We start from the raw sequence: 22,723 nt of genomic DNA on the forward strand, positions 1-22,723 counted from the left end.
TCTTTGCTTTAGAATCTACTAAGAGCCAATAGGTTGGGATTTGTTTTGCCTGTATGCAAATTTTTATAAGGTTTTCATTTTAGAAAAGTCTTGATATATAGCATAATTTGAGCAAAATGTGATAAAGATATGAACTCCAAAAAAAATCACTGTTGAAATCTTGATATATAGCATTTTAGAAATAACTGTTGAAATCTTTTTTTTTTATCAGTGATATGAATAAAAGAACCCAATGTTGGTTTAGATTAATTGTTTGTTTAGTTTAATTTCAAGGTAAAGCATATAAACTCTATATCTTATGTCTTTCATCGATGATCTCATGAATTTTGCTGATGGATCTCGTTAGAGTTTGAAAAGCAAATAATTGTTCATGCTTCTAACTTGTTAAGAAAGAGGGAGAGATACATGGAGGAAGACAATTCTTTTTATTCATCAATCTCATTACATATGGGGAGAAAAAGATTACAGAGTAATTAAAATCTAATTCATGATTAGACTAAAGAGAACTTGAAGTCATTTTAACTACTCATGAACTCATTCATCTTTCTAGGCAAGCTCATCCATCTCTCCAAAGGATTAATATTCAGCAGATCTGTATTGGTTTCCCAGCCTATTTCATCTATCAGTTATCTGGTTTATACAAGGCGTAATCCAGCAAAATGCGAGCGCTTTTGTGCTGGTATGGAATAAATATGGCTTCTCAATTATGGAAAATCTCTTAGTTCCAGTTGGGTAGATATCTTGGTGTGCCTTTCATTAGTGGAAAGCTAAATGATGTTGATTGCATGCTGCTCCTGGAAAATAATCATTAGTAGACTTCAACATTCGGTAACTGAGCTTCAGTAGATTACTGTTCATTTCTTACGGGCTTGATACTAAATTCATTGGGAAATGCAGAGCTAATTTCAACCCAAAAATTTGCTTATCATTTTTAGTGAATAATGAACAAGATGATGATTAACACAGTGATCATTGAAATAATGAAGAAGGTTACAATCAAAACACACCCAGAGCGATACAGGATGAACAAAAAAGGACAGAATATACGAGTCCATCCCAGCTTGAAACAATCAAGTTGAACAGTAGGTGCTTCAAAGTCTAGACAACACTAATGGAAGGAAGTCTGACGCAGGAGATTCTAGAGGAGCTGAGCTATCATATACGTAGCTGATAGCTTTGAACTACCTTGACATGGCAGACCAGTGCAGGGATGGAAGGACACAAGAGTGCGGGTCCGATTTGAGGATGTTTTTGCACACTTTTTAGTTTTAAATCTGTTGTTATCTTATCCATCTGTGATTACTTAAAACTAAATAACACTTTTTGTACACTTCTCTTCTATGACTATTTAATTTTCTTTATATTAAAATATTATAATTTAAAGTTTAATATTACATATCCATTTTCAAAAGTCTTCCCCATCTTTTACCTGCAAACGTGGAGACAAACGAGAGAACACAGTGAATGAACACGTGAAATCCATTGATGAAAATAAAAATTCATTCAATCTGTGACACCAAAACAAGCTTACAAGGTACCATACATGGCGTATAGATTATTACAGAGAGCTCAAAATCTGTGGCCTTAGGAGGAGCATCCTACTCACGTACACTACGAAACAGTAAGTTGTCAGGCTTAATATCTCTATGCATGAGACCAAGTGAAGGACATCCTCAGCATCAGGATGCTCCCACTCCACTACTGACTCACGCCATTCTTTTGCTTCCTTGTGGATGGAACTTAATGCAGACAACAAGGCTTGAATCAGGAAGAGAATTGGTTATAAGTAGACAGAAAGATTCAGAGAGACAGAGAGAGGCTATGTACCCAGATATCCCACAGCAATAATAAATTTGGTACTCAATTCAAAAGCATTATATGAAATTGTCTGACATGAGACTAGAGAAAGTAGGATTCCTGGAGAATCCACCGCATCTTGTGCCAGGGGGTCTCCATGCCCGAAGCTATGCAGAGTGTGGATCCCCTTTAGCTTCCCCAGATGCATCATCTCTCCTTGAAATGCCTTAACAACAAACATTCTGCAGCTTTGGAATCCTTCACCGGCTGTCAAATTATCTACAAAAAGATTATCAAATTATTATAAAGGAACAAACTTTAAAGCTAATCAAATTCTCATTTAAAATCTAGCCTTTAAAAAGACAATAGTTATCCAATCCCACATAAACAAATTAAGCATCTTCCTATAAATAATAAATAAAAAGAGGAATTTTAGATAATATTTAATTAGTGTCTCAAAATTAAAGGGACAAATATAAAAGGTGCTACGATTGGGAATGATAAAATAAAATCATTAGGTTAATCATACTTGTGGGTCAAATTTAATATAAACACACAGCAATGGATGTTGTTGAGGCTAATAATTCATTCAAATTAAATTAAGATTGTGAGAGAAAGAGAGGAATTCAATATCTATTATATTATATTGAAGGCGGAGTCGTTTCCTACCAGTGGCTCGGCCCAAAACACTATAAAGGGACGAAGGACTTCCTTAGCGTTAGGATCCTCCCACTCCACTTCTGACTCCCACCATTCTTTTGGATGTATATATATTTTTTCAATAGAAGGGGGAGATAGAAGACAAATTGAGCTTCTCACATGTGTGTACGTCAATAATTCGGAGAGAATCACAAATCAGTTTTGCACTACAAATTCTTTTCAGTTCTGGTAAATCAATCAAGCCCAATTCTCTTAACTTTGGGAGTTTGAATTCGGTGCTGTTGCTGCTGCTTTCTTCATCTGATCTTGTTCCACCTATTATCTCCTCCATCTTCTCACATCCTCTAACTGTAATCTTTTCTAGGTTTACGAGGGAAATCCAAGAAGATGGAACCAAGCTCTCCATGCTATTGCAATTCCTTACTTCAATTTGTTGGAGAGAATCGCACCTCAGTTTTGCACTCCATTTGCTTTTCAATTCTCGTAAATTAAACAATGCCAGAGATCTTAACTTTGGGAGTTTGAATTCGGTGATGCTGCTGCTGCTTTCTTCATCTGATCTTGTTCCGCCTATTATCTCCTCCATCTTCTCACATTCTCCAACTGTAATCTTTTCTAGGTTTACGAGGCAAATCCAAGAAGATGGAACCAAGCTCTCCATGCTGTTGCAATTCCTTACTTCAATTTCTCGGAGAGAATCGCACCTCAGTTTTGCACTACAAATTCTTTTCAGTTCTGGTAAATTAAACAATGCCAGAGTTCTCAACTTTGGGAGCTTGAATTCGGAGCTGCTGCTGCTGCTTTCTTCATCTGATCTTGTTCCGCCTATTATCTCCTCCATCTTCTCACATTCTTCTACTCTAATCTCTACCAGGTTTACGAGGCAAATCCAAGAAGATGTAACCAAGCTCTCCATGCTGTTGCAGTTCCGTACTACAATTTGTTGCAGAGAATCGCACCTCAGTTTTGCACTACAAATTCTTTTCAGTTCTGGTAAATTAAACAATGCCAGAGTTCTCAACTTTGGGAGCTTGAATTCGGAGCTGCTGCTGCTGCTTTCTTCATCTGATCTTGTTCCGCCTATTATCTCCTCCATCTTCTCACATTCTTCTACTCTAATCTCTACCAGGTTTACGAGGCAAATCCAAGAAGATGTAACCAAGCTCTCCATGCTGTTGCAGTTCCGTACTACAATTTGTTGGAGAGAATCGCACCTCAGTTTTGCACTACAAATTCTTTTCAGTTCTGGTAAATTAAACAATGCCAGAGTTCTCAACTTTGGGAGCTTGAATTCGGAGCTGCTGCTGCTGCTTTCTTCATCTGATCTTGTTCCGCCTATTATCTCCTCCATCTTCTCACATTCTTCTACTCTAATCTCTACCAGGTTTACGAGGCAAATCCAAGAAGATGTAACCAAGCTCTCCATGCTGTTGCAGTTCCGTACTACAATTTGTTGGAGAGAATCGCACCTCAGTTTTGCACTCCATTTGCTTTTCAATTCTCGTAAATTAAACAATGCCAGAGATCTTAACTTTGGGAGTTTGAATTCGGTGATGCTGCTGCTGCTTTCTTCATCTGATCTTGTTCCGCCTATTATCTCCTCCATCTTCTCACATTCTCCAACTGTAATCTTTTCTAGGTTTACGAGGCAAATCCAAGAAGATGGAACCAAGCTCTCCATGCTGTTGCAATTCCTTACTTCAATTTCTCGGAGAGAATCGCACCTCAGTTTTGCACTACAAATTCTTTTCAGTTCTGGTAATTTAATCAATACCAGAGTTCTCAACTTTGGGAGCTTGAATTCGGAGCTGCTGCTGCTGCTTTCTTCATCTGATCTTGTTCCACCTATTATCTCCTCCATCTTCTCACATCCTCTAACTGTAATCTTTTCTAGGTTTACGAGGGAAATCCAAGAAGATGGAACCAAGCTCTCCATGCTGTTGCAGTTCACTACTACAATTATTTGGAGAGAATCGCACCTCAGTTTTGCACTACAAATTCTTTTCAGTTCTGGTAAATTCAACAATGCCAGATATCTCAACTTTGGGAGCTTGAATTCGGAGCTGCTGCTGCTGCTTTCTTCATCTGATCTTGTTCCGCCTATTATCTCCTCCATCTTCTCACATTTTCCAACTATAATCATTCCTAGGTTTACGAGGGAAATCCAAGAAGATGGAACCAAGCTCTCCATGCTGTTGCAATTCCTTACTTCAATTTTTTGGAGAGAATCGCACCTCAGTTTTGCACTCCATTTGCTTTTCAATTCTGGTAAATTAAACAATGCCAGAGTTCTCAACTTTGGGAGCTTGAATTCGGAGCTGCTGCTGCTGCTTTCTTCATCTGATCTTGTTCCGCCTATTATCTCCTCCATCTTCTCACATTCTCCAACTGTAATCTTTTCTAGGTTTACGAGGCAAATCCAAGAAGATGGAACCAAGCTCTCCATGCTGTTGCAATTCCTTACTTCAATTTCTCGGAGAGAATCGCACCTCAGTTTTGCACTACAAATTCTTTTCAGTTCTGGTAAATTAAACAATGCCAGAGTTCTCAACTTTGGGAGCTTGAATTCGGAGCTGCTGCTGCTGCTTTCTTCATCTGATCTTGTTCCGCCTATTATCTCCTCCATCTTCTCACATTCTTCTACTCTAATCTCTACCAGGTTTACGAGGCAAATCCAAGAAGATGGAACCAAGCTCTCCATGCTGTTGCAATTCCTTACTTCAATTTTTTGGAGAGAATCGCACCTCAGTTTTGCACTCCATTTGCTTTTCAATTCTGGTAAATTAAACAATGCCAGAGTTCTCAACTTTGGGAGCTTGAATTCGGAGCTGCTGCTGCTGCTTTCTTCATCTGATCTTGTTCCGCCTATTATCTCCTCCATCTTCTCACATTCTCCAACTGTAATCTTTTCTAGGTTTACGAGGCAAATCCAAGAAGATGGAACCAAGCTCTCCATGCTGTTGCAATTCCTTACTTCAATTTCTCGGAGAGAATCGCACCTCAGTTTTGCACTACAAATTCTTTTCAGTTCTGGTAATTTAATCAATACCAGAGTTCTCAACTTTGGGAGCTTGAATTCGGAGCTGCTGCTGCTGCTTTCTTCATCTGATCTTGTTCCACCTATTATCTCCTTCATTTTCTCACATTCTCTAACTGTAATCTTTTCTAGGTTTACGAGGTTTGGCAGCAAGACAAGAGGGAACAACTTCTTCATACTACTACATCCAGAGCAATTGAACACTTTAAGACTAGAAAATACACCATTATAAGATGGAAATGGTGTTGGAGAAGGGCAAAACCAAGAAGATGAAATCAAGCTCTCCATGCTATTGCAATCCTCAATGTGGATGACCTCCAGTTCTATTGAATGCTCTATTCCAGACGAAACATCACATGAACATTTATAAATAAAAAGTTCTTGAATGTCATTAGGGAACATGACTTGAAAATCTCCATCTCCATTGTTACACAAATTACCCAACCAAACTGTTTTACTTCCGCCATAATCAGTTATTTCATTATAATAATCTTCATCCAGTGGTCCTATGAAAATTCTGTATGTACTTAGTGATCGAGTCTTATCCCGAGAATTGAGATACTCCACAAAGTCAGATTGACCTTCAAAATGGCATACCAAATTTTCCAACTCCCTCAAGCATCCTACTTCCTTTCCTTTAACTGTTACTGGAACGTAGTGATAATCAATCTCCTCCTCTAATATGAAGACTTGCAGGTGAGAGAGTTTTGGTAATATCCCACTAGGAAACTCCTTTTCACCACATCCATTCATCCTCAGATACCTCAGGTTGGATAGTATTGAAGATACTGCAGAAAATACAACAGATATTGAAGAAGAAATTCCAGCTGCAACTATTGATACAGATATTCCAGTATTATAATATTCCCTAATGTAATTTATTTGTTACCTAGATTAGACATGATTTTATGCTCTGTTATTATTAGTCTGAAATCCTAGCGAGATTCTTGGAGAAATTATGTGCAAGATTGTCTTTCCTTGCCACATAATTTCCTGCTATATATACATGTATAGAACAACAGAATAGGTATACGATTGAAGTTTTCTTTATGTAAAACACTGTCTTAAATTTCTTTATGGTATCAGAGCAGGTTCTCTGAATTTTTTTGTTTACCATAGGCAGAGTCAGTTGTGCTGCCATGGAAGGCCACTTGAAAGAAGCCATTGACGTTGGCTCCAAATTCTCCACACCAGTTAGTTACTCAGACGACACAAACACCTCCCACAAATTAACCTCTGTATTGTTGAATGAGTTCAACTACCTTCCTTGGTCAAGGGCTGTAACCATTGCCCTTGGTGGAAGATCTAAATTGAGCTTTATCAATGGTTCAACTGTTTCTCCTGAAGTGAACGATCCGGAATATGAAGCATGGTTGTCCAAAGACCAACTGGTTATGTCATGGATTCTCAACTCCATGGAAAGAAACCTTGCAGAAATATTTAGTTTCTCAGAATCATCTTCTGATCTATGGGATGCTATTCGTGACATGTATGGGAATCAAAACAATTCTGCCAGGATTTTCCAGATCCATCGTGAAGTTGCCAGCCTTCACCAAGAAGACAAACCTTTTGTTCAATTGTTGGGTAGTTTTAAAAACTTGTGGAATGAATTGGAAATGTACAGACCTCACACTACAGATGCCACCATACTACGAAAAAGGACTGAGGAGGACAAAATTTTTCAGCTATTGGCGAGCCTCAGTCCAGATTTTGAAGATCTGCGAAGCCACATTCTAATGAACCCAGAACTGCCCACTTTTAAATCAGTGTGTGCCACTATTCAACGTGAAGAAATACGCAGAAAAGTAATGACTCGGGAAGCTGGTGTATCGGATACTCGTGCTTATCAAACCAAGTTGCTGTCACAAGACATGAGTTCTAGAAATGCTGATCATGGTCAGTACAGGTCACTATCTGAGAATAAAGCTTACAAAGGGAAACGACCTGATTCCAAGTGCCAATACTGTCACAATATTGGTCATCATATGGATCGTTGCTGGCTTCTACACCCCGAACTCAAGCCTAAATTTGCAAAGGATTTCAGGAGGCAACCAAGACGTGCAAACAATTTTAAGTCATACCTTGCCCACAATAATTCTAACCACACCGAGATTTTTCCTGCTACTCCGGGAACCTTGATATCTGATTTTGCAAATTATTTGCAAGACAAGCAAGTCCAGGGCAAGTCACCTGATCAACAAACTAGTCAGGACCAGAAGCAATCAGCTGCACTCCTTAGCCACTTTGCTGATTTTCTAGCAGAGACAGACCCGAAAAACAGTCAAGGTAAACTGCTTGCTTTCATGACTGCGTTAGAACTTGTAAATTTGCATGATCTTTGGATAATTGATTCTGGTGCCACTGATCATATGTCAAATAAGTTAACCAGCATCCATGATTTTAAATCATTCATTCGTCCCACTTTTGTGTCTGTTGCTAACGGAAAAAATGCTTATGTTAAGGGAAAAGGTAAGATCAACCTACTGTCTAATAAGATAGAATCAGATGTCCTTTTCTTACCTTCTTTCCCATTTCAATTGCTTTCTGTTAGTAAAATTACAGCTACTCTCAACTGTGAAGTAATTTTTACCTCATCCAAGGTTGTGTTTCAGGATCTTGTCACCAAGAAGATGATTGGTGAAGGATTTTTTCTACATGGTCTCTATTATATCTCTCATAAATCTCCAGCTCCCAGGAGTTTTCAAGCAACCATTAATCATTCACATGAGCACCTCTTATGGCATCGTCGGCTAGCGCACCCTTCAGAGTTTGTCCTCAATAAAATAAAATCCGTCCCAATACAAGAACCTCTCAATTGTGAGATTTGTCATTTTTCGAAATCTACACGACTTCCTTTTTCCCTTTCGAAGTCGAAAACCACTCATGTTTTTGAACTTATTCATTCAGATGTATGGGGACCCTTTTATGCTTCTATTGATGGTTTTAAGTATTTTGTCTCTTTCATCGATGATTTCTCTAGAGTCACTTGGGTGTATCTGCTGAAAACTAAACATGATGTATTTGATTGCTTTAAGGATTTTCATTCATTCATCCTTAATCAGTATTCTGCTCATATTAAAATCCTTCGATCTGATAATGGCACCGAATATATGTCCAAAAACATGTCAAAATATTTACATTCTAACGGAATTGTGCATCAGACTAGTTGTGTTGGTACACCTCAACAGAATGGGGTATCTGAACGCAAAAATCGTGATCTGCTTGAAAAAACTCGTGCCATCATGCTTCAAATGAATGTTCCAAAACACTTCTGGTCATATGGAATCCTTACTGCTGTTTATCTTGTCAATCGCTTACCCAGTCGAGTGCTGGAATTTAAATCTCCTCTTGAAGTTTTGCAGAATAAGGTTCCGGATATATCACACATCAAGGTGTTTGGTTGCACTTGTTTCATGCATTTATCAGCTACTCACCGGGATAAATTAGATCCTAGAGCAAGCAAGTGTATTTTTTTGGGCTATTCCACAACCCAAAAAGGATACAAATGTTATGACCCGTTATTGAAGAAATTGTATGTGTCCAGAGATGTTAGATTTATTGAAGGCACACCATATTTTACTGCAGGAAAACAGGGAGAAGTTTTGTCAAATTTTTTTCCTTTGCCCAGTATTGAGAACACTAATAATCTTCTGTCTATTGTTCCTAGTATTGATTGTGTTCTTCCCAATCCGGACCAACACACTCAGTCTTCCACTAGATTCACATCCAACAATGATGGTCTGGGACAACATCAACTTCCAGCTGCAACTCATCCTGCATCTAATCCTAGCAATGATATTCTGCAGATTGACCAACAGATTCACCTCCAGTCTGCCATTGATTCCAGCAATTCCACAATTGACCATATCAGTAACTCAGAACTGCCTGGTACTCTTGATGCTCTGCCAGTCACTAGAAGAGTTTCTATTCGAACACGTCAACCGCCATCACGCATGCAAGACTATGTCACCTACAACGTGAGGTACCCTATTTCCAAATTTATGTCTTATCATCGACTGTCTCCAACACATAATGCATTCCTTACCTCTATATCCAATGTTCATGAACCGAAAAACTTTAAAGAAGCTCAATCACAGCCCGTATGGCAGCAGGCCATGCATGAAGAATTAAAGGCTCTTACTGAAAATCACACATGGACTATAGTCTCTTTACCTGCTGGAAAGGAAGCTGTTGGATGTCGTTGGATATTCAAGACAAAGTTTAAATCAGATGGGACAGTTGATCGCCACAAAGCTCGTCTAGTGGCCCAAGGTTTCACTCAAAAATTTGGTGTTGATTACAAGGAGACATTTGCTCCTGTGGCCAAGATGACCACTGTTAGAGTTTTACTTTCAATTGCTATCAACCAGGGGTGGCCTCTCTTCCAAATGGATGTCAGCAATGCATTTTTACATGGAGATCTTGAAGAGGAAGTGTTCATGAAACTTCCTCCCGGACATCCTCACAGTGGAAACTCTATGTTGGTTTGCAAGCTTCACAAATCTATTTATGGCTTGAAGCAGAGCTCTCGTGCTTGGCATACAAAATTAAGCATTGCTCTTGAGAGTCTCAGTTTTACAAGAAGCTCAGCAGATTCCTCCTTGTTCATTAAAATTGTTTCTGATCATACACTGGTTGTACTGATATATGTCGATGATCTTATTATAACAGGGAGTAATGAAGCTTCCATAGCCCAGCTTAAACGGTCTCTCCAGCAGCAATTTCCGATCAAAGATCTTGGTTCATTGAAATATTTCTTAGGCATTGAAATGGCAACCTCCCGTAAAGGATTTTTTCTCAATCAGCGTAAATACATAATTGATTTATTGCAGGATGTTGATATGCTGCACACGAAGCCTGTTGCCAACCCTTTAGACAGCAAATTAACATTGGACTCTTCCAGTGAATCTCTTGTTTCTTGCACTTACTATCAACAAATTGTTGGAAAACTCATTTACTTAACAATCACTCGACCGGATATTACATTTACTGTCAGTCTTGTCAGTGGTTATATGCATGCTCCAACAGTTCAACATCTTGGTATGGTCAAACGTATCTTGCGATATCTGAAAGGCACCATTGGTCGTGGCATAGTTATGACTCGCAATGGTCATAACAACATCATGGGATATGCTGATTCTGACTGGGCAGGAAACTCTCTTGATCGTCGATCTACTACTGGCTATTGTATGTTTGTTGGTGGTAATTTGGTGTCCTGGAAAAGTAAGAAACAATCTGTCGTCGCTCGGTCAAGTGCTGAAGCAGAATATCGTGCTATGGCCTCTGCTGCCTGCGAATTGATATGGCTTAAACAACTTCTTGCTGATTTCGGTTTTCATGGGGTTACTCCCATGACATTGTTTTGTGACAATCAAGCTGCCATGCATATTACGTCCACTCCGGTATTTCATGAACGTACAAAGCACATCGAAGTTGATTGTCACTACATTCGTCAACAGGTTCAAGCCAAACTTATTCAACCCCAGTATGTTCGTTCTCATGATCAATTAGCTGATGTGCTCACAAAAGCGTTGTCATCTACTCAATTTCACCGGTTGTTGAGCAAGCTTGGATCTACCAATCCGCTCGATCCAGCTTGAGGGGGAGTATTGAAGATACTGCAGAAAATACAACAGATATTGAAGAAGAAATTCCAGCTGCAACTATTGATACAGATATTCCAGTATTATAATATTCCCTAATGTAATTTATTTGTTACCTAGATTAGACATGATTTTATGCTCTGTTATTATTAGTCTGAAATCCTAGCGAGATTCTTGGAGAAATTATGTGCAAGATTGTCTTTCCTTGCCACATAATTTCCTGCTATATATACATGTATAGAACAACAGAATAGGTATACGATTGAAGTTTTCTTTATGTAAAACACTGTCTTAAATTTCTTTAGATAGACATTGCATGCCTTGAGGTATCTTTTTAAGTGCCGAAGTACCAGAGAGATCTAGCCTCTTCAGTGCTCCGAGCTTTTCTAATGATGGTACATGCCTTAAATTTCTGCATTCTTCGAGCAATAATGCAGTGAGACTCACCAGTTCAGAGACAGAATCAGGCAATTCTATGATTTCTGTACGAGACAGATCAAGAACCTTGAGCCCATGCAATTGCGTGAAAAAAGAATCTGCAATAAATTGCAAATAATGATTATCACACAGCAATAGAGTTGAGAGATTGGGACATCTCGGTGAATGACTAGAAGGAATTTCCTTGAAATAAAAATGCTTCAGAGAGACTCTCACTAGATTCTCTTTCCACATATCCACATCTGGTAATTCATCATTATATCCCCCAACCATGACTGAAGAGTTTGTTTGGAGTATTTGGTGGGCCATGTCCCTAATCAAGTCATGCATCTCGACACTTGTACTATGATCACCATACTCTTTAGCAGTTTCTAATAAACAGACTTTTTCAAGTTTATCAAGCATCGTGTAGCCCTCGTCAAATGCTGCTTGCCTGCTCATTTCTTCAATTATTCCCTCATCAATCAAATACCCTATCAGCTCCTCCCTTTCAATTATATAATCTTCAGGAAAGAATGCACAATACAAAAGACATTGTTGTAGTGCTAAATCATTTAACTGATCATAACTAAACCTCAATAACCGAAATACCTCATCTTCCATATCCCTACATTTTGATTCTTTTAATTTCTTCAATGTATTCCTCCACTCCCCTCATGCGGCTTGTCCACTCCCCTCATGCTTCCTGCCATTGTAATAATTCCTAATGGCAAACCATCACATTCCCTCACAACATCCACAGCAATTCGTTCCACTTCTAGAGAAAGTGTTATGTCATGTCCAAGTCTCTGAATAAACAAAGTCCAAGCATCTTCCTCCAAAATAGGCTGCACTTTGATCGCGTGTTGGGTTTTCATCTGTTGACAAACCTTTTCTGATCGAGTTGTAAGAATCAGCTTGCATCCCTCGACTTGGTCAGGAACTCCCAGCTTTTGGAGGTCAAAAGCCTTCCACAAATCATCTAAAATCAGAACCCATTTATGTTTCTTCTTTAATTCTTCTTCCAACACGGCCGCTCTATGCAGCTCCTCATCTTCACCGGAAAGATCTAAACCAATACGTCTTGCGAGACTTGTCTGCAATCTATTAATGCTGGTATCTTGTGAAACAGTAATCCAGTAAACAGGAGCCTCTGGTCTTTCTAGAAGCTGGTTATGTATATGTGTCACCAATGCCGTCTTTCCCACTCCGCCCATCCCATAGATGCCAATACTTGAAATTTCATTGCCCATCAACAAAGATGAGATAGTCTTCTTATGTTCTTCGAATGCTTGACTCACCATTTTTCTCGTTGGCAGTGCATATCCTTTATTCTTATTTGTGTTGCCTGCAACCCCTCCAGAAGAGCTAGCTCCAGTGCCAGGCTGCACTAATCTTCCACGATTGTTCTCCACGTCCTCCTCCTCCATCCATGAAGTAGTGATTGCTTTAATCGTAAGCCAATCTTCCCTTGCTAATCGTTGCACTAGATCTATTCTTTGTGTTGCTTCCCCTGTATTGTCTTGTGCATCAATTATGAGTCTCCTGGGATGCTGACTAGATCCATCACCAGTGTTTTCCATGCCATTTTCCGCTGAGTTCGGACAAATTCTCTCTTCCTCCGCACCTTCTTCCATGCCATGAACTCCCACTTGTATCCTTCCAGCATGCCCTGCCAAACTGTCAAGTTCTGCATTGCTTGGTTCCATCACTTGAACCGGTACTGGTTCTGTCCTGACTGCATCCATGTTCTGCACATTGTTCATATTGGCATCATTGTTTACTGATGGAGAACAGAGTTGAGTATCTGTTGGTCGGGATGAATCTCCTCGAGGCCCATCTGTTTGATTAATTGATGGCCTCTCATGAGAACTACCTCTCTCCAGCTGCACAAGTTCAGCCCCTCCAATCAAATCATTTGCCCATGCAAGTTCTCCAGTGAAACAAGTTCCTCCTTGTTGTGCCATCTCTACATGCATCACTTCATTGTTCTGTTCTTGCGTTGAAGCTGAAATTGCATTAGCGACCTCGTTACTGCTTGAGCCCGCAACAGTTTTAAGTTTCTTTTCTGGAGGGCTATTAATAACTGCTTCCCAAGCTGCATCTAGAACTTCTTGTGGAACATTTTTACAAGCTTTAACACCACGCCTTTTCGCTCCTGCCAAATGCGATTTGATCCTCGTAATGGAAGTACCTTGGGAAAAAAAATGCTCACAAAACGTACACGTCATGCCACCACCACCACCATCCATCTTTTCAACATATTCCCAAAAAGGATCATTTGGTCGACTCATTTTGATCAATGGCTCTATAGAAAAGAAAAAAGAAAAAGATATGTCAACACGATGCCCTATAAAAAAATAGAAATTCAAAGGAACATTGAATAAAAATCAAAGGAAGTTACTCCTAATGGAGGGAGTTAACGTCAGAAAGTTGTATGTTCAATTAATAGAAGGAAAAAACCAATGAATTATGGACCAATCAAAACAAATCAAAACGGTTTCAATGATAGACATAATGGAAATTGAACTGAATCCAAGCCTCTTTTTTTTCCTTACAAAAGTTTAAGATTTTTCTTTATAAAATTATCACATTAAATTAAAAATATTAACCGGGTTCAATATTGTTTTTCTTTAAATTTATATTCAACCTTAAAAAAAACTCGTAATTGAATCATAAACTCAACCAAGTTTAATATTTTTTTCACCTTAAATTTATAACAAACCTTAAATAAAAATAAAAAAACAAAGTGAACAGTGCTACTCACAATAAAACATGTGAGGTGAATCCAGACCATAAACTCAACTAGGTTTAATATTTATTTTTTCATAAATTTATATTCAACCATAACAATAAAAACCCATAACATAGAATATGAAGGATTCAATATTTATTTTTCATTAAATTTATAGCAAACCTTAAAAAAATAAATAATATTATCCACATTAAAATATAAAGGGATAAAAGTACAACTGCATAATTTTCAACAAACATATTTTAGTTTATTTAGTAATAAATTATTATATATATTATTATATAGGTATATAAAGAAAAAATTGGAAAAACACTGTAGACTTGCAAAGTGTTTCCCACGTGGTTTAAATTATCGGTAATTAGTTATTTCATGTGCATGACAACTTGATATATAATATATATGCTTCATATAATTTCGTAAGAGCACATAAAATCATCATATTTATCTCTTTAACATTAAGTATTTTTTACAGAAATAATCTTAATTTTCACCATAAACCCTATGGCTTGCAAACATTTTTTTTTATTCTTAATGTTAAAATTAGTACATAAAAATTTAAAGCAACAGTTCATCTCAAAATTAAATATACTAAAATTGTTTTTAAGTTTCAAATGCTAAATTGACATTCATTAAATACATGTTAAGAAAGTCCTATTTATATTCAACCTCAATATTCATACAAAATCTATAGCCTAATTTAACAGTTGATATTATATGATTCTAAAACTTGATTTATTAAAAGGGTTTCAATTAGTTTTTTTTTTCTATGTGATTCATAATATAATTTTTAATAAATCTAATAAATAATCTATATATAAAAAATACAATCCGTAAATTTTATGGAAAATCAACAATTAATTCTACTAATTTATTTAATATCTAAACTATTTTATTTTAATATCTATCCAAATATATACACATGATCTCCTTGGGTGTTTTTATATCATTTTAATAATTTTTTAAAAAAATTAATGTAAAGGAATTAGACTTCATTCTCTATTTTTCCCCATATTACAAGCCTTTGTGTATCTAAATATCTTACATTAAAATTTTTCTTATGAGTAAAAAATTCAATTATTCACCTTGTTATTGTTATCCTACAACAACCTGTCCTTTACTTAAAATGATTCAAGCAATAGTTGCAGGTGAAAAACAGGAACACGAACAATAATGGAGGGGAAGCAAAATCTCTGTTTGATTTTTTCTGTTCTGTGTTTTCAGTACAATGGTCAACAATAGCTTGGAAGAGTTTGTTAGCAGTAACCTGTTCGACCTCAATAATGTTAACGCGTGGATCCCAGTTGTTGTGGAAACTTTGCAAAGGATCTGCAGAAAGAAATATATTAGAATGATTTTTTTTATATTAATATATTGAAATAAAAAATGTTAACGCTTGGACCCGTCAATGTTTTATCAATTTTCCAGTAGAGTCATGACATATTGAATTGCGTGTTTAATATTTAAATATAAATTAATTTATTTATTTAATTAATAATAAATTAAATAATTTTATTCATTTTATTTTATTTTAATTAGAATTATAATTTATATGTAAGAAAACATATTAAAAACTTAATGAAGCTCGGATATTAAGAATTATTTGTACAAAATTAAAATATAATGATTAATAAAATATAATTTTATTATAAATAAGTTTTAGAAATTAAAGAATAGAATATAATTAATAAAAAAGATTAATATTCTAATATATTTCATATTTTAAGCTTTTTAAAAATAAAAAAAATATAATGATTAATAAAATACAATTTTAAAAAAGCATTTTTCATATTTTAAGCTTCTTAAAAATTGTAAGCACGCATAATCTTTATAATATTGTTAGGAATAAACACAAGAAAATGATTTATTAATTAAGATGAAGGGAACTTGAAATACAAAGTCCTTGGCGTTTATAGGAGGAGAAAAAAAATAAAAGGTTACGTTTATTTTTTTCCACAGATGATGAAATACTTATTTTAATTAGGCACTTTCCTTCACTACTTTCTCGAGATCATTTAGTCACAATTAATAGCAATTTTAATTAATTTTACTAATTAGTAGGCAATAAATTTTGGTGGATCATGACTTCCTAGATCAAAATACTTAATTAAATAACATGCAAAAATTATGACCCTTGGTAATTTAATAACCTGTTTTACTTGAATGAATCAAACAACAAAAAGATAAATAGTTTACCTGAACGCTTCTGGCAGCAAAATGAGGTTCTTTAAATGTCTGGTTACTGGTTCGCTTAAACAATCAGTAAAGAAAAGGGATCTGAGAGAAAAAAAATTATTATTATTCACCTTGTTATTGTTATCCTACAACCTGTCCTTTACTTAAAAAAGATTCAAGCAATAGTTGCAGGAGAAAAACAGGAACACCAACAGACGAAGAAGATGAAGTAAAAATACTTAACCTGGATTCAAGATGCCCTGCAAGAGCTGCCTTGCCCTGAGCAGTGATCAGAAAAAAAGAGCAGAAAGCACAGGCAAGAGAAGAGTATATGGAACAGAGAATGGTATAATATGGAAGAGATTGTTACAGTAATAGCACAGAGAGAAGAACGGTTCGAGGAAAAACAATAATGGAGTTGAAGCAAAAAATAATAATGGATATCCCTTGACTTGGAAGACTTTGGTAGCAGTAACCTGTTCGACCTCAATAATGTGAACGCGTGGACCCAGTTGTTTGTTAACGTGTGGACCCAGTTGTTGTGGAAATTTTGCAAAGGATATGGAGAAAGAAAAATATTAGAATGATTTTTTATATATTAAAATAATAAAAAGTATAAAGAAATAAAATAAATATATTTTTAAAAAGTATATAAAAACAAAAGTTACACATAGAGAGTATTTTTTTTCCGGACGTGGTTTTAATATTTTGAAAAAAGAATTGAAATGACGTGTGGAAGTTAAAGTAGTAGGGTAAAGAGGGATTATTTTCAATTTAGTTTGATTTTTATTAAATAAAATAATTAAACTAAAATTAAAAAAAAAAAATTGAATTCAAACCAGTTTAAATTGACCGATTTTGGTTCGATTATTTTAGAATAACAACCGGTTCAAATAGACTGGTTCTAGTTTGGCTCAATTTTTTTCCGTTTGACTCAGTTTTTTCCAGTTTGGCTGGGTTTTTTTCCGGTTTGGCTTGGTTTTTTGTAGTTTGGCTTGGTTTTTTTCCGGTTTGGCTCGGTTTTTTCTATTTGGGTTCGGTTCGATTCGTTTTTTCGGTTTCAGACTTATAAAACCGAAACAGAACCGGTTGGTTTTTTAAAAATTTTAATCGGTTTAATCAGTTTTTTTATGATTTGATTTTTTCAATTATCTATTTTATAATTTTTTCAGTTTAATTAGTTTCCAGTTTTTTTTTCACCTCTAATTTTGGTTGTTGTTTTTTTTTTTTTTTATCAGCACCAATAGTATTGACTACCTCGATCTCTGTATGCTCTACTGGGTGTCTAGTGATTTTCTCACCTCTGATTCATCCATCATTAGCTTTTTCTATAGCACACACAACAAAATTAACGATTGCCATCGTTATTGAAAATCTTCTCAACAACGAGAACGTCCTCTGTCTTATCTTCCTCGATTCACATTTTATTAACGATTTTCATCGTTCTTGAAAAATAATCTATAATTAATTCTCCTGATTTCATTCTAAGCATTTCAAACTCTGAACGAAGTGTTCGAAACTGCTGCCTCTTAGCCCTATTGTACCTTGATATTTCTTTTTCATGGAATCCCAAATATGCTCGACTGTGTCTTTGCAAAGGATGGTTTCCAAAATTGAGCAGTTGAAGCAAAATCTCTGTTCGATCTCTTTCTTTTTTGTGTTTTCAATACATTGGTCAACAATAGCTTGGAAGACTTCGGGATCAGTAACCTGTTCGACCTCAATAATGTGAACGCGTGGACCCCAGTTGTTGTGGAAACTTTGCACAGAATCTGGAGAAAGAAAATATCAGTTTGATATTTAAAAAATATATTTTTTTTAAAAAAATAAATTAGAATAATTTTTTTATCTTTTATATTAATATATTAAAATAATAAAAAGTATTAAGAAATAAAATAAATATATTTTTGAAAAGTATGTAAAAACAAAAGTTACACATGGATGAATTCTTGAGTATTTTTTCCCGGGCGACGCGATGAAAGTGAAAGTATTATGGCCAGCACCAATTGCATAGTTATTAGTCCCGCCTGGGATTGACCCGGTCTCTTTAATTTTATAGATTAACTCGGGCCAATACTAAAAATAAATAGTAATTATTTATCACCCGTCGAAAGTTATCTGTTCTGAATCTGATCGTTGCCCATCCATTATGAGGAACTCCAACTGTAGTCTCCTCAGGTGGATCAACAAGATTATATCTTGAAGGATCCTTAGGTCAAAATTCCCAGATCCCCATCCAACCACGTAAAAGCTATAGCCATGTAAATGGATGGGATGTTTATCAGCAGCTAATACATTTGTCCCTTGAAGAATGATCTCAACACTTGCATTGTACTCCAAAACCCTCACCTCAGTACCAAAACTTGGTGTCAAAAGGTGGGGTGGGAGATTCTCAGCAGTGTAATTGAACTCATTAGGAGGCTTACGAGGAAAATTCCTCCAGCAACCCCATAATAGTAAGCTTGAAGGATATCCAAAGATGGAGGAGTTACAAAGCTAATGTTATTCATACTAGCTGCAAACCTCTTACCAAAGGGACCCGCGCAAGATTTATCAGTACTACTGCAGTTAAGGAGGTTGACAGATATGGTAAAGAACAAACGAGTGTCAACTTTTTTACTGGACTCCGAAACTGCCTAGTGAAGTCTGTGGATGCTTGTGTTCCATTGTATGGAGGAAGAGGTGGAAAATAAGAGATTTCGGCGGGTGATAAACGCCATGGTGTGTGTATATATACCGGGTCTTGTCCGGGTTCGCCTGGGCCGCCCGGGTTAACTGGTTTTTACCGGGTTGTTGCACTGATTAGTTTTTTAATAAATCCGAACCGGTCCAACCATCGGGTCGACGGGATTCTGGATTGACCCGCGGGGCCGGGTTTGAAGACCGGAGCGGAGCCTATTTATATTTTTCACTTTGTTTTCTTAACTCTTTTTTTTTTTCAATTGAATCATTTGATTGCAAAATTAACTCCTAATTGTTTTAAATTTATTGGCTTGGAACAAAATTAAAAGATAGGACCAACTTAAAAAAGATACTGAAAATAGATTGTGTTTTTAAAGTTGATGTTAAAAATACACTTTAATCATCTAGTTTATAAATTTAGACTTTTTCGGTCCCTTATTTTTTCTAAATTATTTTCAAAGTTTTTGTTTAAATTATTTTATAACTCTTTTATTTGCATCTAGAATTAATTTGGTTTGTGGTCAATTAAGATCCAATAAAAGTCCAACCGGAAAAAAAATAAAAAAAGGACAAATCATTAGTTGGGTTAACTTATTATGATTGTATTCATTACATGTGTTAGTATATTTTGCATGTTAATTTATATGGATATAGTTTATCATCATCTTTTCATTTCACTTTTTCAGTTCTTTTTAATTCTTTGATAGTTTTTTGTTTTTATATTTAAACTGTGGTTATACAAGATTATAATGATGAAGGTGTTTTTTAAAAAAATCCAGATTGCTATTTGAGTGAGGCGTGCCCAGTTGTTGTGGAAACTTTGCAAAGGATCTGGAGAAAGAAAAATATTACAATGATTTTTTTATATTAAAATAATAAAAAGTATTAAGAAATAAAATAAATATATTTTTAAAAAGTATATAAAAACAAAAGTTACACATAGAGAGTATTTGTTTTCCGGACGTGGTTTTAATATTTTGAAAAAAGAATTGAAATGACGTATGGAAGTTAAAGTATTGTGGCAAGGAGAGGTTATTTTCAGTTTGGTTTGGTTTTTATCAAAAAAAATCAAACTAAAATTTGAAAAAAAAACAAAACTGAACTGAAACCGATTCAAACTAACCTGTTTTGGTTCGATTATTTTAGAATAAAAACCGGTTCGAACCGACCAGTTCCGGTTTGGCTCAATTTTTTTCGTTTGACTCGGTTTTCTCCAGTTTGGCTTGGTTTTTTCCGGTTTGGCTCGGTTTTTTCAACTTTTGCTTGGTTTTTTCCAGTTTGACTTGGTTTTTTCCGGTCAGACTTATAAAACAAAAACCGAACTGGTCGGTTTTTTAAAAATTCTAATCGATTTAATAAGTTTTTTTTTATGGTTTGGTTTTTTTAATTATTTATTTTATATTTTTTTCTAATTTAATTAGTTTTTCAATTTTTTAATAGTAAGCTTGAAGGATATCCAAAGATGGAGGAGTTACAAAGCTAATGTTATTCATACTAGCTGCAAGCCTATTACCAAAGGGACCCGCACAAGATTTATCTGTGTGTGTGTGTGTATAAAAACCAGGTGTTGTCCAAGTTTGCCTGGGCTGCCCGGATCGACCGGTTTTTACTGGGTTATTATACTGACCAGTTTTTTAATAAATCCGGATTGGTCCAGTCATCAAATCGACCGGGTCCCGAGTCAACTCGCGAGGTTGGGTTTGAAGACTGGAGTGGAGCCTTTTTAGATTTTTCACTTTGATTTCTTAACTCTTTTTTTTTTCAATTGAATCATTTGATTGCAAAATTAACTCCTAATTGTTTTAAATTTACTCGCTAGGAACAAAATTAAAAGAAAGGGACCAATTTAAAAAGGACACTGAAAATGGATTGTGGTTTTAAAGTTGACGTTAAAAATACACTTTAATCCTCCAGTTTATAAATTTAGACTTTTTCAGTCCCTTATTTTTTCTAAATTATTTTCAAAGTTTTTGTTTAAATTATTTTATAACTCTTTTATTTGCATCTAGAATTAATTTGATTTATGGTCAATTAAGATCCAATAAAAATCCAACTGGAAAGAGAATAAAAGAAGGACAAATTATTAGTTGGGTTAACTTATTATAGTTGTATTCATTACATGTGTTATATATTTTATATGTTAACTCATGTCGATATAGTTTGTCGTTATCTTTTCATTTCACTTTCTCATTTCTTTTTAGTTCTTTGATAATTTTTTGTTTTTATATTTAAAGTATGGTTAGACAAGAATATAATAATGAAAAACCCAGATTGCTATTTGAGTGAGGCAGAGTTTTTAGTGTGCCCACTTGGTCAAACATGTGACACCAATTTTTTGTTTTTTTAATTTATTAACAATTATAGTTGTCAATTAATTTATTTTAATATACCAGTCTAGTTTTCTTTTCAAATATCTCATTGCATACAGTAAAAAATAACATTGTTGATATTTTTAATGCAATTGTTTGCTTTTTATTTAACCCTCAGCAAAGCCCCAGGCTCAAAGCTTAGTAGTTTAGCTAAGGACTACGACTCCATTTAATATTTTTATCCATTTATGTTTTTAAATTTTTTAAATATTTTTTAGTTTCAAATTAATATTTTATTTTAAAAAGTAACATCTACTACACTCTGGTAATATTTAATATTGTAGCAATGGTTATTTTTTAAAATGTTTTTTATTTAAAAATACATCAAAATAATATTTTTTTAAAAAAAAATATTATTTTTAATATTAGTATATCAAAATAATTTAAAAATACTAAAATATTAATTTTAAAAAATTAATTTTTAAAAAAACATAATTAAACCGCGAAGCAAATAGTCTCTGCAACTCGCATCTATAGCTTTATACCGGGACCATTATTCCCAGCCCTCCTCCCTATTAGCAATCACAGGTGCCAAAAGATAAGGGCGATTTCATCTACAAGTATTAAAAGGATCCTCTCCTCGAGATTATGGAGCCAATTCAGGCTGCGTTTGTTTTCTACTGGTTTTTATATTTGTAATGAAACAAATATAATAAGGCATTTAGTAATAAATTAAATTATATTTTATATTATGATACCCACTAAAAAATTAAGTTTGAAACGTAGTTTTTGAATTTCTTCCTATTTGTTTTTGCGTTTCAAAAATAGTTTTGAAAAAAATTAATTTTTTTATTTTTTTATTTATTTTAAATTAATATTTTTTAGTGTTTTCAAATTATTTTGATGTGCTGATATAAAAAATAATTTTTAAAAAATAAAAAAATATTATTTTAATACATTTTCAAGTAAAAAGCATTCTGAAAAGTAACCACAACTATACTTTTAAACACAATTATACATGTTTTTTTTCTATATATAAATTTTAATAATAATTTTTACCAAACACCTATTTAAATCCAACTAACCACATTTAGCTATATTTGCCGCTAAGTTCGGACAAATTCTCTCTTCCTCCGCACCTAGTTCCATGCCATGAACTCCCCGCTTGTATCCTCCCAGCATGCCCTGCCAAACTGTCAAGTTCTGCATTGCTTTGTTCCATCACTTGAACCGCTACTGGTTCTGTCCTGACTGCATCCATGTTCTGCACATCGTTCATATTGGCATCATT

At 35.1% G+C, this 22,723-nt stretch overlaps 1 pseudogene; it reads right to left on the reverse strand.

Annotated features, from left to right (window-relative positions):
* Positions 1 to 1,799: 1,799 nt before the first annotated feature.
* On the reverse strand, positions 1,800 to 16,888 carry LOC133668543 (uncharacterized; annotated as a pseudogene).
* Between the last annotated feature and the right edge of the window lie 5,835 nt (positions 16,889 to 22,723).

The sequence above is a fragment of the Populus nigra genome, chromosome 11, assembly GCF_951802175.1.
Source record: "Populus nigra chromosome 11, ddPopNigr1.1, whole genome shotgun sequence".
NCBI classification, from domain to species: Eukaryota; Viridiplantae; Streptophyta; class Magnoliopsida; order Malpighiales; family Salicaceae; genus Populus; species Populus nigra.